Source organism: Chiloscyllium plagiosum, unplaced genomic scaffold (assembly GCF_037043375.1).
Source record: "Chiloscyllium plagiosum isolate Xiang-an unplaced genomic scaffold, Cpla_swu_hap1 HiC_scaffold_50, whole genome shotgun sequence".
NCBI classification, from domain to species: domain Eukaryota; kingdom Metazoa; phylum Chordata; class Chondrichthyes; order Orectolobiformes; family Hemiscylliidae; genus Chiloscyllium; species Chiloscyllium plagiosum.
In genome coordinates, this window is record NW_028270188.1 from 31,345,713 (window position 1) to 31,363,110 (window position 17,398).

The following is a 17,398-nucleotide window of genomic DNA, read 5'->3' on the forward strand; positions in this document are numbered from 1 at the left end:
CTGAGGTATTGAGGAAGCATTTTCTGAGGTATTGATGGAGCACTATCTGAGGTGTTGAGGAAGCACTTTCTGAGGTATTGAGGAAGCACTTTCTGAGGTATTGTGGGAGCACTTTCTGAGGTATTGAGGGAGGACTACCTGAAGTACTGAGGGACACTTTCTGAGGTACTGAGGAAGCACGATCTGACGTACTGAGGGAGCACATTCTGAGGTACTGAGGAAGAACTATCTGAGGTACTGCGGGACCACTTTCTGAAGTATTGAGAGAGCACTTTCTGAGGTATTGAGGGACCTCTATCTGAGGTATTGAGGAAGCACTTTTTGAGGAATTGAGGGAGAACTTTCTGAGGTATTGAGGGAGGACTATCTGAGGTACTGATGGAGCACGTTCTGAGGTATTGAGGAAGCACTTTCTGAGGTATTGAGGGAGCACTTTCTGAGCTATTGAGGAAGCATTTTCTGAGGTACTGTGGGAGCACTATCTGAGGTACTGAGGGAGCAAGTTTTGAAGTATTGAGGAAGCACTTTCCGAGGTATTGAGGGAGTACTTTCTGAGGTATTGAGGGAGCACTATCTGAGGTATTGAGGGAGCACTATCTGAGGTACTTTGGGAGCACTTTCTGAGGTATTGAGGGAACACAATCTGATGTATTGAGGAAGCACTTTATGAGGTATTGAGGGAGCAATATCTTAGGTACTGAGGGTGCACTTTCTGAGGTGTTTAGGAAGTAATTTCTGAGGTATTGATGAAGCACTTTCTGAGGTATTGAGGGAACACAATCTGATGTATTGAGGAAGCACTTTATGAGGTATTGAGGGAGCACTATCTAAGGTACTGAGGGTGCACTTTCTGAGGTGTTTAGGAAGCAATTTCTGCCGTATTGATGAAGCATTGTCTGAGGTACTGAGGGAGAATTATCTGAGGTACTGAGGGAGAACTATCTGAGGTACTGAGTGAGAACTATCTGAGGTATTGATGGAGCACTTTCTGAGGTATTGAGGGAGCACTATCTGAAGGACTGAGGGCGCACTTTCTGAGGTATTGAGGGAGCACTTTCTGAGGTATTGAGGGAGCACTATCTGAGGTACTGAGGGAGCACTTTCTGAGGTATTGAGGAAGCATTTTCTGAGGTATTGATGGAGCACTATCTGAGGTGTTGAGGAAGCACTTTCTGAGGTATTGAGGAAGCACTTTCTGAGGTATTGAGGGAGCACTTTCTGAGGTATTGAGGGAGGACTACCTGAAGTACTGAGGGAGCACTTTCTGAGGTACTGAGGAAGCACGATCTGACGTACTGAGGGAGCACTTTCTGAGGTACTGAGGAAGAACTATCTGAGGTACTGCGGGACCACTTTCTGAAGTATTGAGAGAGCACTTTCTGAGGTATTGAGGGACCTCTATCTGAGGTATTGAGGAAGCACTTTTTGAGGAATTGAGGGAGCACTTTCTGAGGTATTGAGGGAGGACTATCTGAGGTACTGATGGAGCACGTTCTGAGGTATTGAGGAAGCACTTTCTGAGGTATTGAGGGAGCACTTTCTGAGCTGTTGAGGAAGCATTTTCGGAGGTACTGTGGGAGCACTATCTGAGGTACTGAGGGAGCAAGTTTTGAAGTATTGAGGAAGCACTTTCCGAGGTATTGAGGGAGTACTTTCTGAGGTATTGAGGGAGCACTATCTGAGGTATTGAGGGAGCACTATCTGAGGTACTTTGGGAGCACTTTCTGAAGTATTGAGGGAACACAATCTGATGTATTGAGGAAGCACTTTATGAGGTATTGAGGGAGCAATATCTTAGGTACTGAGGGTGCACTTTCTGAGGTGTTTAGGAAGTAATTTCTGAGGTATTGATGAAGCACTTTCTGAGGTACTGAGGGAGAACTATCTGAGGTACTGAGGGAGAACTATCTGAGGCACTGAGTGAGAACTATCTGAGGTATTGATGGACCACTTTCTGAGGTATTGAGGGAGCACTATCTGAGGTACTGAGGGAGCACTTTCTGAGGTATTGAGGAAGCACTTTCTGAGGTATTGAGGGAACACAATCTGATGTATTGAGGTAGCACTATCTGAGGTACTGAGGGTGCACTTTCTGAGGTATTGAGGGAGCAGTTTCTGAAGTATTGAGCGAGCACTATCTGAGGTACTGAGGAAGCACTTTCTGAGGTATTGAGGAAGCACTTTCTGAGGTATTGAGGGAGCACTTTCTGAGGTATTGAGGGAGGACTATCTGAGGTGCTGAGGGAGCACTTTCTGAGGTACTGAGGAAGCACGATCTGAAGTATTGAGAGAGCACTTTCTGAGGTATTGAGGGACCTCTATCTGATGTATTGAGGAAGCACTTTTTGAGGAATTGAGGGAGCACTTTCTGAGGTATTGAGCAAGCACTTTCTGAGGTATTGAGGGAGCATTTTCTGAGGTATTGTGGGAGCACTATCTGAGGTACTGAGGGAGAAATATCTGAGGTATTGAAGGAGCACTTTCTGAGGTATTGAGGGAGCACTTTCTGAGGTATTGAGGGAGCACTATCTGAGGTAATGAGGGAGAAATATCTGAGGTATTGAATGAGCACCTTCTGAGGTATTGAGGGAGCACTATCTGAGGTACTGAGGGAGCACTTTCTGAGGTATTGATGAAGCACTTTCTGAGGTATTGAGGGAACACAATCTGATGTATTGAGGAAGCACTTTATGAGGTACTGAGGAAGCACTTTCTGAGGTATTGAGGAAGCACTTTCTGAGGTACTGAGGGAGAAATATCTGAGGTATTGAAGGAGCACTTTCTGAGGTATTGAGGGAGCACTATCTGAGGTACTGAGGGAGCACTTTATGAGGTATTGAGGGAGCACTATCTAAGGTACTGAGGGTGCACTTTCTGAGGTGTTTAGGAAGCAATTTCTGCCGTATTGATGAAGCATTGTCTGAGGTACTGAGGGAGAATTATCTGAGGTACTGAGGGAGAACTATCTGAGGTACTGAGTGAGAACTATCTGAGGTATTGATGGAGCACTTTCTGAGGTATTGAGGGAGCACTATCTGAAGGACTGAGGGCGCACTTTCTGAGGTATTGAGGGAGCACTTTCTGAGGTATTGAGGGAGCACTATCTGAGGTACTGAGGGAGCACTTTCTGAGGTATTGAGGAAGCATTTTCTGAGGTATTGATGGAGCACTATCTGAGGTGTTGAGGAAGCACTTTCTGAGGTATTGAGGAAGCACTTTCTGAGGTATTGTGGGAGCACTTTCTGAGGTATTGAGGGAGGACTACCTGAAGTACTGAGGGACACTTTCTGAGGTACTGAGGAAGCACGATCTGACGTACTAGGGGGCACATTCTGAGGTACTGAGGAAGAACTATCTGAGGTACTGCGGGACCACTTTCTGAAGTATTGAGAGAGCACTTTCTGAGGTATTGAGGGACCTCTATCTGAGGTATTGAGGAAGCACTTTTTGAGGAATTGAGGGAGCACTTTCTGAGGTATTGAGGGAGGACTATCTGAGGTACTGATGGAGCACGTTCTGAGGTATTGAGGGAGCAGTTTCTGAAGTATTGAGCGAGCACTATCTGAGGTACTGAGGAAGCACTTTCTGAGGTATTGAGGAAGCACTTTCTGAGGTATTGAGGGAGCACTTTCTGAGGTATTGAGGGAGGACTATCTGAGGTGCTGAGGGAGCACTTTCTGAGGTACTGAGGAAGCACGATCTGAAGTATTGAGAGAGCACTTTCTGAGGTATTGAGGGACCTCTATCTGATGTATTGAGGAAGCACTTTTTGAGGAATTGAGGGAGCACTTTCTGAGGTATTGAGCAAGCACTTTCTGAGGTATTGAGGGAGCATTTTCTGAGGTATTGTGGGAGCACTATCTGAGGTACTGAGGGAGAAATATCTGAGGTATTGAAGGAGCACTTTCTGAGGTATTGAGGGAGCACTTTCTGAGGTATTGAGGGAGCACTATCTGAGGTAATGAGGGAGAAATATCTGAGGTATTGAATGAGCACCTTCTGAGGTATTGAGGGAGCACTATCTGAGGTACTGAGGGAGCACTTTCTGAGGTATTGATGAAGCACTTTCTGAGGTATTGAGGGAACACAATCTGATGTATTGAGGAAGCACTTTATGAGGTACTGAGGAAGCACTTTCTGAGGTATTGAGGAAGCACTTTCTGAGGTACTGAGGGAGAAATATCTGAGGTATTGAAGGAGCACTTTCTGAGGTATTGAGGGAGCACTATCTGAGGTACTGAGGGAGCACTTTATGAGGTATTGAGGGAGCACTATCTAAGGTACTGAGGGTGCACTTTCTGAGGTGTTTAGGAAGCAATTTCTGCCGTATTGATGAAGCATTGTCTGAGGTACTGAGGGAGAATTATCTGAGGTACTGAGGGAGAACTATCTGAGGTACTGAGTGAGAACTATCTGAGGTATTGATGGAGCACTTTCTGAGGTATTGAGGGAGCACTATCTGAAGGACTGAGGGCGCACTTTCTGAGGTATTGAGGGAGCACTTTCTGAGGTATTGAGGGAGCACTATCTGAGGTACTGAGGGAGCACTTTCTGAGGTATTGAGGAAGCATTTTCTGAGGTATTGATGGAGCACTATCTGAGGTGTTGAGGAAGCACTTTCTGAGGTATTGAGGAAGCACTTTCTGAGGTATTGTGGGAGCACTTTCTGAGGTATTGAGGGAGGACTACCTGAAGTACTGAGGGACACTTTCTGAGGTACTGAGGAAGCACGATCTGACGTACTAGGGGGCACATTCTGAGGTACTGAGGAAGAACTATCTGAGGTACTGCGGGACCACTTTCTGAAGTATTGAGAGAGCACTTTCTGAGGTATTGAGGGACCTCTATCTGAGGTATTGAGGAAGCACTTTTTGAGGAATTGAGGGAGCACTTTCTGAGGTATTGAGGGAGGACTATCTGAGGTACTGATGGAGCACGTTCTGAGGTATTGAGGAAGCACTTTCTGAGGTATTGAGGGAGCACTTTCTGAGCTATTGAGGAAGCATTTTCTGAGGTACTGTGGGAGCACTATCTGAGGTACTGAGGGAGCAAGTTTTGAAGTATTGAGGAAGCACTTTCCGAGGTATTGAGGGAGTACTTTCTGAGGTATTGAGGGAGCACTATCTGAGGTATTGAGGGAGCACTATCTGAGGTACTTTGGGAGCACTTTCTGAGGTATTGAGGGAACACAATCTGATGTATTGAGGAAGCACTTTATGAGGTATTGAGGGAGCAATATCTTAGGTACTGAGGGTGCACTTTCTGAGGTGTTTAGGAAGTAATTTCTGAGGTATTGATGAAGCACTTTCTGAGGTATTGAGGGAACACAATCTGATGTATTGAGGAAGCACTTTATGAGGTATTGAGGGAGCACTATCTAAGGTACTGAGGGTGCACTTTCTGAGGTGTTTAGGAAGCAATTTCTGCCGTATTGATGAAGCATTGTCTGAGGTACTGAGGGAGAATTATCTGAGGTACTGAGGGAGAACTATCTGAGGTACTGAGTGAGAACTATCTGAGGTATTGATGGAGCACTTTCTGAGGTATTGAGGGAGCACTATCTGAAGGACTGAGGGCGCACTTTCTGAGGTATTGAGGGAGCACTTTCTGAGGTATTGAGGGAGCACTATCTGAGGTACTGAGGGAGCACTTTCTGAGGTATTGAGGAAGCATTTTCTGAGGTATTGATGGAGCACTATCTGAGGTGTTGAGGAAGCACTTTCTGAGGTATTGAGGGAGGACTACCTGAAGTACTGAGGGAGCACTTTCTGAGGTACTGAGGAAGCACGATCTGACGTACTGAGGGAGCACTTTCTGAGGTACTGAGGAAGAACTATCTGAGGTACTGCGGGACCACTTTCTGAAGTATTGAGAGAGCACTTTCTGAGGTATTGAGGGACCTATATCTGAGGTATTGAGGAAGCACTTTTTGAGGAATTGAGGGAGCACTTTCTGAGGTATTGAGGGAGGACTATCTGAGATACTGATGGAGCACGTTCTGAGGTATTGAGGAAGCACTTTCTGAGGTATTGAGGGAGCACTTTCTGAGCTGTTGAGGAAGCATTTTCGGAGGTACTGTGGGAGCACTATCTGAGGTACTGAGGGAGCAAGTTTTGAAGTATTGAGGAAGCACTTTCCGAGGTATTGAGGGAATACTTTCTGAGGTATTGAGGGAGCACTATCTGAGGTATTGAGGGAGCACGATCTGAGGTACTTTGGGAGCACTTTCTGAGGTATTGAGGGAACACAATCTGATGTATTGAGGAAGCACTTTATGAGGTATTGAGGGAGCAATATCTTAGGTACTGAGGGTGCACTTTCTGAGGTGTTTAGGAAGTAATTTCTGAGGTATTGATGAAGCACTTTCTGAGGTACTGAGGGAGAACTATCTGAGGTACTGAGGGAGAACTATCTGAGGCACTGAGTGAGAACTATCTGAGGTATTGATGGACCACTTTCTGAGGTATTGAGGGAGCACTATCTGAGGTACTGAGGGAGCACTTTCTGAGGTATTGAGGAAGCACTTTCTGAGGTATTGAGGGAACACAATCTGATGTATTGAGGTAGCACTATCTGAGGTACTGAGGGTGCACTTTCTGAGGTATTGAGGGAGCAGTTTCTGAGGTATTGAGGGAGCACTATCTGAGGTATTGAGGAAGCACTTTCTGAGGTATTGAGGAAGCACTTTCTGAGGTATTGAGGGAGCACTTTCTGAGGTATTGAGGGAGGACTATCTGAGGTACTGAGGGAGCACTTTCTGAGGTACTGAGGAAGCACGATCTGAAGTATTGAGAGAGCACTTTCTGAGGTATTGAGGGACCTCTATCTGAGGTATTGAGGAAGCACTTTTTGAGGAATTGAGGGAGCACTTTCTGAGGTATTGAGCAAGCACTTTCTGAGGTATTGAGGGAGCATTTTCTGAGGTATTGTGGGAGCACTATCTGAGGTACTGAGGGAGAAATATCTGAGGTATTGAAGGAGCACTTTCTGAGGTATTGAGGGAGCACTTTCTGAGGTATTGAGGGAGCACTGTCTGAGGTAATGAGGGAGAAATATCTGAGGTATTGAATGAGCACCTTCTGAGGTATTGAGGGAGCACTATCTGAGGTACTGAGGGAGCACTTTCTGAGGTATTGATGAAGCACTTTCTGAGGTATTGAGGGAACACAATCTGATGTATTGAGGAAGCACTTTATGAGGTACTGAGGAAGCACTTTCTGAGGTATTGAGGAAGCACTTTCTGAGGTACTGAGGGAGAAATATCTGAGGTATTGAAGGAGCACTTTCTGAGGTATTGAGGGAGCACTATCTGAGGTACTGAGGGAGCACTTTATGAGGTATTGAGGGAGCACTATCTAAGGTACTGAGGGTGCACTTTCTGAGGTGTTTAGGAAGCAATTTCTGCCGTATTGATGAAGCATTTTCTGAGGTACTGAGGGAGAATTATCTGAGATACTGAGGGAGAATTATCTGAGGTACTGAGGGAGAACTATCTGAGGTATTGATGGAGCACTTTCTGAGGTATTGGGGGAGCACTATCTGAAGGACTGAGGGCGCACTTTCTGAGGTATTGAGCGAGCACTTTCTGAGGTATTGAGGGAGCACTTTCTGAGGTATTGATGGAGCACTATCTGAGGTGTTGAGGAAGCACTTTCTGAGGTCTTGAGGAAGCACTTTCTGAGGTATTGAGGGAGCCCTTTCTGAGGTATTGAAGGAGGACTATCTGAGGTACTGAGCGAGCATTTTCTGAGGTATTGAGGGAGCACCTTCTGAGGTACTGAGGAAGCATTATCTGAGGTACTGAGAGAGCACTTTCTGAGGTACTAAGGGAGAACTATCTGAGGTACTGAGGGACCACTTTCTGAAGTATTGTGGGAGCACTATCTGAGGTATTGAGGGAGAACTATCTGAGGTATTGTGGGAGCACGATCTGAGGCATTGAGGGAGAACTATCTGAGGTATTGAGGGAGCACTTTCAGAGGTATTGAGGGAGAACTATCTGAGGTATTGAGGGAGCACTATCTGAGGTATTGAGGCAGAACTATCTGAGGTATTGGGGAACACTATCTGAGGTAGTGAGGGAGAACTATCTGAGGTATTGAGCGAGCACTTTCAGAGGTTTTGAGGGAAACCTATCTGAAGTATTGAAGGAGCACTATCTGAGGTATTGAGGGAGAACTATCTTAGGTATTGAGGGAGCACTCTCTGAGATATTGATGGAGCACTTTCGGAGGTAGCATTTTCTGAGCTACTGCGGGGACACTTTCTGAGGTATTGAGGGAGCACTATCTGACGTACCGAGGAAGCACTATCAGAGGTACTGATGGAGAACTATCTGAGGTATTGATTGAGCACTTTCTGAGGAATTGAGGGGGCACTTTCTGAGGTACTGATGGAACATTCTCTGAGGTATTGAGGGAGCACTTTCTAGGTATTGAGGGAGAACTACCTGAGGTATTGAGGGAGCACTTTCTGAGGTACTGAGGAAGCACTATCTGAGATGTTGAGGGAGCACTTTCGGAGGTACTGAGGAAGCACGATCTGAGGTACTGAGGGAGCTCTTTCTGAGGTACTGAAGGAGAACTATCTGAGGTACTGAGGGACCACTTTCTGAAGTATTGAGGGAGCACTTTCTGAGGTATTGAGGGAGCACTATCTGAGGTATTGAGGGAACACAATATGATGTATTGAGGAAGCACTTTCTGAGGTATTGAGGGAACACAATATGATGTATTGAGGAAGCACTTTCTGAGGTATTGAGGGAGCACTTTCGGAGGTACTGAGGAAGCACGATCTGAGGTATTGAGGGAGCACTATCTGAGGTATTGAGGGAGTATTTTCTGAGGTATTGAGGGAGCACTATCTGAGGTACTGAGGGAGCAAGTTCTGAGGTATTGAGGATGCACACTCTGAGGTACTGAGGGAGAACTATCTGAGGTATTGATGGAGCACTTTCTGAGGTATTGAGGGAGCACTTTCTGAGGTATTGAGGGAGGACTATCTGAAGTACTGAGGGATCACTTTCTGAGGTACTGAGGAAGCACGATCTGACGTACTGAGGGAGCACTTTCTGAGGTACTGAGGGAGCACTTTCTGAGGTATTGAGGAAGCACTTTCTGAGGCATTGAGGGAACACAATATGATGTATTGAGGAAGCACTTTATGAGGTATTGAGGGAGCACTATCTGAGGTACTGAGGGTGCAATTTCTGAGGAGTCGAGGAAGCACTTTCTGAGGTATTGATGAAGCACTTTCTGAGGTACTGAGGGAGAACTATCTGAGGTACTGAGGGAGAACTATCTGAGGTACTGAGGGAGAACTATCTGAGGTATTCATGGAGCACTTTCTGAGGTATTGAGGGAGCACTTTCTGAGGTATTGAGGGAACACAATCTGATGTATTGAGGAAGCACTTTATGAGGTATTGAGGGAACACAATATGATGTATTGAGGAAGCACTATCTGAGGTACTGAGGGTGCACTTTCTGAGGTATTGAGGAAGCAGTTTCTGAGGTATTGAGGGAGCACGATCTGAGGTACTGAGGAAGCACTTTCTGAGGTATTGAGGGAGTACGTTCTGAGGTATTGAGGGAGGACTATCTGAAGTACTGAGGGAGCACTTTCTGAGGTACTGAGGGAGAACTATCTGAGGTAGTCAGGGACCACTTTCTGAAGTATTGAGAGAGCACTTTCTGAGGTATTGAGGGACCTCTATCTGAGGTATTGAGGAAGCACTTTTTGAGGAATTGAGGGAGCACTATCTGAGGTACTGAGGGAGCAAGTTATGAGGTATTGAGGAAGCACTTTCCGAGGTATTGAGGGAGCACTTTCTGAAGTACTGAGGAAGCACGATCTGATGTACTGAGGGAGCACTTTCTGAGGGACTGAAGGAGAACTATCTGAGGTACTGAGGGACCACTTTTTGCAGTATTGAGGGAGCACTTTCTGAGGTATTGAGTGAGGACTATCTGAGGTACTGATGGAGCACTTTCTGAGGTATTGAGGAAGCACCTTCTGAGGTATTGAGGGAGCACTTTCTGAGGTACTGAGGAAGCACTATCTGAGATATTGAGGGAGCACTTTCGGAGGTATTGAGGGAGAACTATATGAGGTACTGATGGAGCACTTTCTGAGGTATTGAGGAAGCACTTTCTGAGGTATTGAGGGAGCACTTTCTGAGGTATTGCGGGAGTATTTTCTGAGGTATTGAGGGAGCACTATCTAAGGTACTGAGGGAGCAAGATCTGAGGTATTGTGGATGCACACTCTGAGGTACTGAGGGAGAACTATCTGAGGTATTGATGGAGCACGTTTTGAGGTATTGAGGGAGCACTATCTGAGGTACTGAGGGTGCACATTCTGAGGTATTGAGGGAGCAGTTTCTGAGGTATTGAGGGAGCACTATCTGAGGTACTGAGGAAGCACTTTCTGAGGTATTGAGGAAGCACTTTCTGAGGTATTGAGGGAGCACTTTCTGAGGTATTGAGGGAGGACTATCTGAGGTATTGAGGGAGCACTTTCTGAGGTACTGAGGAATCACTTTCTGAGTTATTGAGGGAGCACTTTCTGAGGTATTGAGGACCCACTTTCTGAGGTATTGAGGGAGCATTTTCTGAGGTATTGTGGGAGCACTATCTGAGGTACTGAGGGAGCAAGTTATGAGTTATTGACGAAGCACTTTCTGAGATATTGAGGGAGCACTTTCTGAGGTATTGAGGGAGCACTATCTGAGGTACTGAGGGAGAAATATCTGAGGTATTGAAGGAGGACTTTCTGAGGTATTGAGGGAGCACTATCTGAGGTACTGAGGGAGCACTTTCTGAGGTATTGATGAAGCACTTTCTGAGGTATTGAGGGAACACAATCTGATGTATTGAGGAAGCACTTTATGAGGTATTGAGGGACCACTATCTGAGGTACTGAGGGTGCACTTTCTGAGGTGTTTAGGAAGCAATTTCTGCCGTATTGATGAAGCATTTTCTGAGGTATTGAGGGAGAATTATCTGAGGTACTGAGTGAGAAGTATCTGAGGTACTGAGGGAGAACTATCTGAGGTATTGATGGAGCACTTTCTGAGGTATTGAGGGAACACAATCTGATGTATTGAGGTAGCACTATCTGAGGTACTGAGGGTGCACTTTCTGAGGAATTGAGGGAACAGTTTCTGAGGTATTGAAGGAGCACTATCTGAGGTACTGAGGAAGCACTTTCTCAGGTATTGAGGAAGCACTTTCTGAGGTATTGAGGGAGCACTTTCTGAGGTATTGAGGGAGGACTATCTGAGGTATTGAGGGAGCACTTTCTGAGGTACTGAGGGACCACTTTCTGAAGTATTGAGAGAGCACTTTCTGAGGTATTGAGGGAACACAATCTGATGTATTGAGGAAGCACTTTATGAGGTATTGAGGGAACACAATATGATGTATTGAGAAAGCACTATCTGAGGTACTGAGGGTGCACTTTCTGAGGTATTGAGGAAGCACTTTCTGAGGTATTGAGGGAGCACGATCTGAGGTACTGAGGAAGCACATTCTGAGGTTTTGACAAAGCACTTTCTGAGGTATTGAGGAGCACTATCTGATGTATTGAGGAAGCACTTTCTGAGGTATTGAGGGAGTACTTTCTGAGGTATTGAGGGAGGACTATCTGAAGTACTGAGGGAGCACTTTCTGAGGTACTGAGGGAGAACTATCTGAGGTAGTCAGGGACCACTTTCTGAAGTATTGAGAGAGCACTTTCTGAGGTATTGAGGGACCTCTATCTGAGGTATTGAGGAAGCACTTTTTGAGGAATTGAGGGAGCACTATCTGAGGTACTGAGGGAGCAAGCTATGAGGTATTGAGGAAGCACTTTCCGAGGTATTGAGGGAGCACTTTCTGAAGTACTGAGAAAGCACGATCTGATGTACTGAGGGAGCACTTTCTGAGGGACTGAAGGAGAACTATCTGAGGTACTGAGGGACCACTTTCTGAAGTATTGAGGGAGCACTTTCTGAGGTATTGAGGGAGGACTATCTGAGGTACTGATGGAGCACTTTCTGAGGTATTGAGGAAGCACTTTCTGAGGTATTGAGGGAGCACTTTCTGAGGTACTGAGGAAGCACTATCTGAGATATTGAGGGAGCACTTTCGGACGTATTGAGGGAGAACTATCTGAGGTACTGATGGAGCACTTTCTGAGGTATTGAGGAAGCACTTTCTGAGGTATTGCGGGAGTATTTTCTGAGGTATTGAGGGAGCACTATCTAAGGTACTGAGGGAGCAAGTTCTGAGGTATTGTGGATGCACACTCTGAGGTACTGAGGGAGAACTATCTGAGGTATTGATGGAGCACTTTCTGAGGTATTGAGGGAGCACTATCTGAGGTACTGAGGGTGCACATTCTGAGGTATTGAGGGAGCAGTTTCTGAGGTATTGAGGGAGCACTATCTGAGGTACTGAGGAAGCACTTTCTGAGGTATTGTGGAAGCACTTTCTGAGGTATTGAGGGAGCACTTTCTGAGGTATTGAGGGAGGACTATCTGAGGTATTGAGGGAGCACTTTCTGAGGTACTGAGGAATCACTTTCTGAGTTATTGAGGGAGCACTTTCTGAGGTATTGAGGACGCACTTTCTGAGGTATTGAGGGAGCATTTTGTGAGGTATTGTGGGAGCACTATCTGAGGTACTGAGGGAGCAAGTTATGAGTTATTGACGAAGCACTTTCTGAGATATTGAGGGAGCACTTTCTGAGGTATTGAGGGAGCACTATCTGATGTACTGAGGGAGAAATATCTGAGGTATTGAAGGAGGACTTTCTGAGGTATTGAGGGAGCACTATCTGAGGTACTGAGGGAGCACTTTCTGAGGTATTGATGAAGCACTTTCTGAGGTATTGAGGGAACACAATCTGATGTATTGAGGAAGCACGTTATGAGGTATTGAGGGACCACTATCTGAGGTACTGAGGGTGCACTTTCTGAGGTGTTTAGGAAGCAATTTCTGCCGTATTGATGAAGCATTTTCTGAGGTACTGAGGGAGAATTATCTGAGGTACTGAGGGAGAAGTATCTGAGGTACTGAAGGAGAACTATCTGAGGTATTGATGGAGCACTTTCTGAGGTACTGAGGGAGAACTATCTGAGGTACTGAGGGAGAACTATCTGAGGCACTGAGGGAGAACAATCTGAGGTATTGATGGACCACTTTCTGAGGTATTGAGGGAGCACTATCTGAGGTACTGAGGGAGCACTTTCTGAGGTATTGAGGAAGCACTTTCTGAGGTATTGAGGGAACACAATCTGATGTATTGAGGTAGCACTATCTGAGGTACTGAGGAAGCACTTTCTCAGGTATTGAGGGAGCACTTTCTGATGTATTGAGGGAGGACAATCTGAGGTATTGAGGGAGCACTTTCTGAGGTACTGAGGGACCACTTTCTGAAGTATTGAGAGAGCACTTTCTGAGGTATTGAGGGACCTCTATCTGAGGTATTGAGGAAGCACTTTTTGAGGAATTGAGGGAGCACTTTCTGAGGTATTGAGGAAGCACTTTCTGAGGTATTGAGGAAGCACTTTCTGAGGTATTGAGGGAGCACTTTCTGAGGTATTGAGGGAGGACTATCTGAGGTATTGAGGGAGCACTTTCTGAGGTACTGAGGAAGCACGATCTGACGTACTGAGGGAGCACTTTCTGAGGTACTGAGGGACCACTTTCTGAAGTTTTGAGAGAGCACTTTCTGAGGTATTGAGGGACCTCTATCTGAGGGAGTGAGGAAGCACTTTTTGAGGAATTGAGGGAGCACTTTCTGAGGTATTGAGCAAGCACTTTCTGAGGTATTGAGGGAGCATTTTCTGAGGTATTGTGGGTGCACTATCTGATGTACTGAGGGAGCAAGTTATGAGTTATTGAGGAAGCACTTTCTGAGATATTGAGGGAGCACTTTCTGAGGTATTGAGGGAGCACTATCTGAGGTACTGAGGGAGAAATATCTGAGGTATTGAAGGAGCACTTTCTGAGGTATTGAGGGAGCACTATCTGAGGTACTGAGGGAGCACTTTCTGAGGTATTGATGAAGCACTTTCTGAGGTATTGAGGGAACACAATCTGATGTATTGAGGAAGCACTTTATGAGGTATTGAGGGAGCACTATCTGAGGTACTGAGGGTGCACTTTCTGAGGTGTTGAGGAAGCAATTTCTGAGGTATTGATGAAGCATTTTCTGAGGTACTGAGGGAGAATTATCTGAGGTACTGAGGGAGAACTATCTGAGGTACTGAGGGAGAACTATCTGAGGTATTGATGGAGCACTTTCTGAGGTATTGAGGGAGCACTATCTGAAGGATGAATGGGGGAACTTTCTGAGGTATTGAGGGAGCACTTTCGGAGGTATTGAGGGAGCACTATCTGAGGTACTGAGGGAGCCCTTTCTGAGGTATTGAGGAAGCATTTTCTGAGGTATTGATGGAGCACTATCTGAGGTGTTGAGGAAGCACTTTCTGAGGTATTGAGGAAGCACTTTCTGAGGTATTGAGGGAGCACTTTCTGAGGTATTGAGGGAGGACTACCTGAAGTACTGAGGGAGCACTTTCTGAGGTATTGAGGGAGCAGTTTCTGAGGTATTGAGGGATCACTATCTGAGGTACTGAGGAAGCACTTTCTGAGGTATTGAGGAAGCACTTTCTGAGGTATTGAGGGAGCACTTTCTGAGGTATTGAGGGTGGACTCTCTGAGGTATTGAGGGAGCACTTTCTGAGGTACTGAGGAAGCACTTTCTGAGTTATTGAGAGAGCGCTTTCTGAGGTATTGAGGAAGCACTTTCTGAGGTATTGAGGGAGCATTTTCTGAGGTATTGTGGGAGCACTATCTGAGGTACTGAGGGAGCATGTTATGAGTTATTGAGGAAGCACTTTCTGAGATATTGACGGAGCACTTTCTGAGGTATTGAGGGAGCACTATCTGAGGTACTGAGGGAGCACTTTCTGAGGTATTGAGGAAGCACTTTCTGAGGTATTGAGGGAACACAATCTGATGTATTGAGGTAGCACTTTATGAGTTATTGAGGGAGCACTATCTGAGGTACTGAAGAAGCATTTTCTGAGGTTTTGACGAAGCAATTTCTGAGGTATTGAGGAGCACGATCTGATGTATTGAGGAAGCACTTTCTGAGGTATTGAGGGAGCACTTTCTGAGGTATTGAGGAAGCACTTTCTGAGGTATTGAGGGAACACAATCTGATGTATTGATGAAGCATTTTCTGAGGTACTGAGGGAGAATTATCTGAGGTACTGAGGGAGAACTATCTGAGGTACTGCGGGAGAACTATCTGAGGTATTGATGGAGCACTTTCTGAGGTATTGAGGGAGCACTATCTGAAGGACTGAGGGCGCACTTTCTGAGGTATTGAGGGAGCACTTTCTGAGGTATTGAGGGAGCACTATCTGAGGTACTGAGGGAGCACTTTCTGAGGTATTGAGGAAGCATTTTCTGAGGTATTGATGGAGCACTATCTGAGGTGTTGAGGAAGCACTTTCTGAGGTATTGAGGAAGCACTTTTTGAGGTATTGAGGGAGCACATTCTGAGGTATTGAGGGAGGACTATCTGAAGTACTGAGGGAGCACTTTCTGAGGTACTGAGGAAGCACGATCTGACGTACTGAGGGAGCACTTGCTGAGGTACTGAGGGAGAACTATCTGAGGTACTGAGGGTCCACTTGCTGAAGTATTGAGAGAGCAATTTCTGTGGTATTGAGAGACCACTATCTGAGGTATTGAGGAAGCACTTTTTGAGGAATTGAGGGAGCACTTTCTGAGGTATTGAGGGAGGTCTATCTGAGGTACTGAGGGAGCACGTTCTGAGGTATTGAGGAAGCACTTTGTGAGGTATTGAGGGAGCACTTTCTGAGCTATTGAGGAAGCATTTTCTGAGGTATTGTGGGAGCACTATCTGAGGTACTGAGGGAGCAAGTTATGAGGTATTGAGGAAGCACTTTCCGAGGTATTGAGGGAGTATTTTCTGAGGTATTGAGGGAGCACTATCTGAGGTATTGAGGGAGCACTATCTGAGGTACTTTGGGAGCACTTTCTGAGGTATTGAGGCAACACAATCTGATGTATTGAGGAAGCACTTTATGAGGTATTGAGGGAGCAATATCTAAGGTACTGAGGGTGCACTTTCTAAGGTGTTTAGGAAGTAATTTCTGAGGTATTGATGAAGCACTTTCTGAGGTACTGAGGGAGAACTATCTGAGGTACTGAGGGAACACTATCTGAGGCACTGAGGGAGAACTATCTGAGGTATTGATTGACCACTTTCTGAGGTATTGAGGGAGCACTATCTGAGGTACTGAGGCAGCACTTTCTGAGGTATTGAGGATGCACGTTCTGAGGTATTGAGGGAACAATATCTGAGGTACTGAGGAAGCACTTTCTGAGGTATTGAGGAAGCACTTTCTGAGGTATTGAGGGAGCACTTTCTGAGGTGTTGAGGGAGGACTATCTGAGGTATTGAGGGAGCACTTTCTGAGGTACTGAGGAAGCACGATCTGACGTACTGAGGGAGCACTTTCTGTGGTACTGAGGTACCACTTTCTGAAGTATTGAGAGAGCACTTTCTGAGGTATTGAGGGACCTCTATCTGAGGTATTGAGGAAGCACTTTTTGAGGAATTGAGGGAGCACTTTCTGAGGTATTGAGCAAGCACTTTCTGAGTTATTGAGGGAGCATTTTCTGAGGTATTGTGGGAGCACTATCTGAGGTACTGAGGGAGCAAGTTATGAGTTATTGAGGAAGCACTTTCTGAGCTATTGAGGGAGCACTTTCTGAGGTATTGAGGGAGCACTATCTGAGGTACTGAGGGAGAAATATCTGAGGTCTTGAAGGAGCACTTTCTGAGGTATTGAGGGAGCACTATCTGAGGTACTGAGGGAGCACATTCTGAGGCATTGATGAAGCACTTTCTGAAGTATTGAGGGAACACAATCTGATGTATTGAGGAAGCACTTTATGAGGTATTGAGGGAGCACTATCTAAGGTACTGAGGGTGCACTTTCTGAGGTGTTTAGGAAGCAATTTCTGCTGTATTGATGAAGCATTTTCTGAGGTACTGAGGGAGAATTATCTGAGGTACTGAGGGAGAACTATCTGAGGTACTGAGGGAGAACTATCTGTGGTATTGATGGAGCACTTTCTGAGGTATTGAGGGAGCACTATCTGAAGGACTGAGGGCGCACTTTCTGAGGTATTGAGGGAGTACTTTCTGAGGTATTGAGGGAGCACTATCTGAGGTACTGAGGGAGCACTTTCTGTGGTATTGAGGAAGCATTTTCTGAGGTATTGATGGAGCACTATCTGAGGTGTTGAGGAAGCACTTTCTGAGGTATTGAGGAAGCACTTTCTGAGGTATTGAGGGAGCACTTTCTG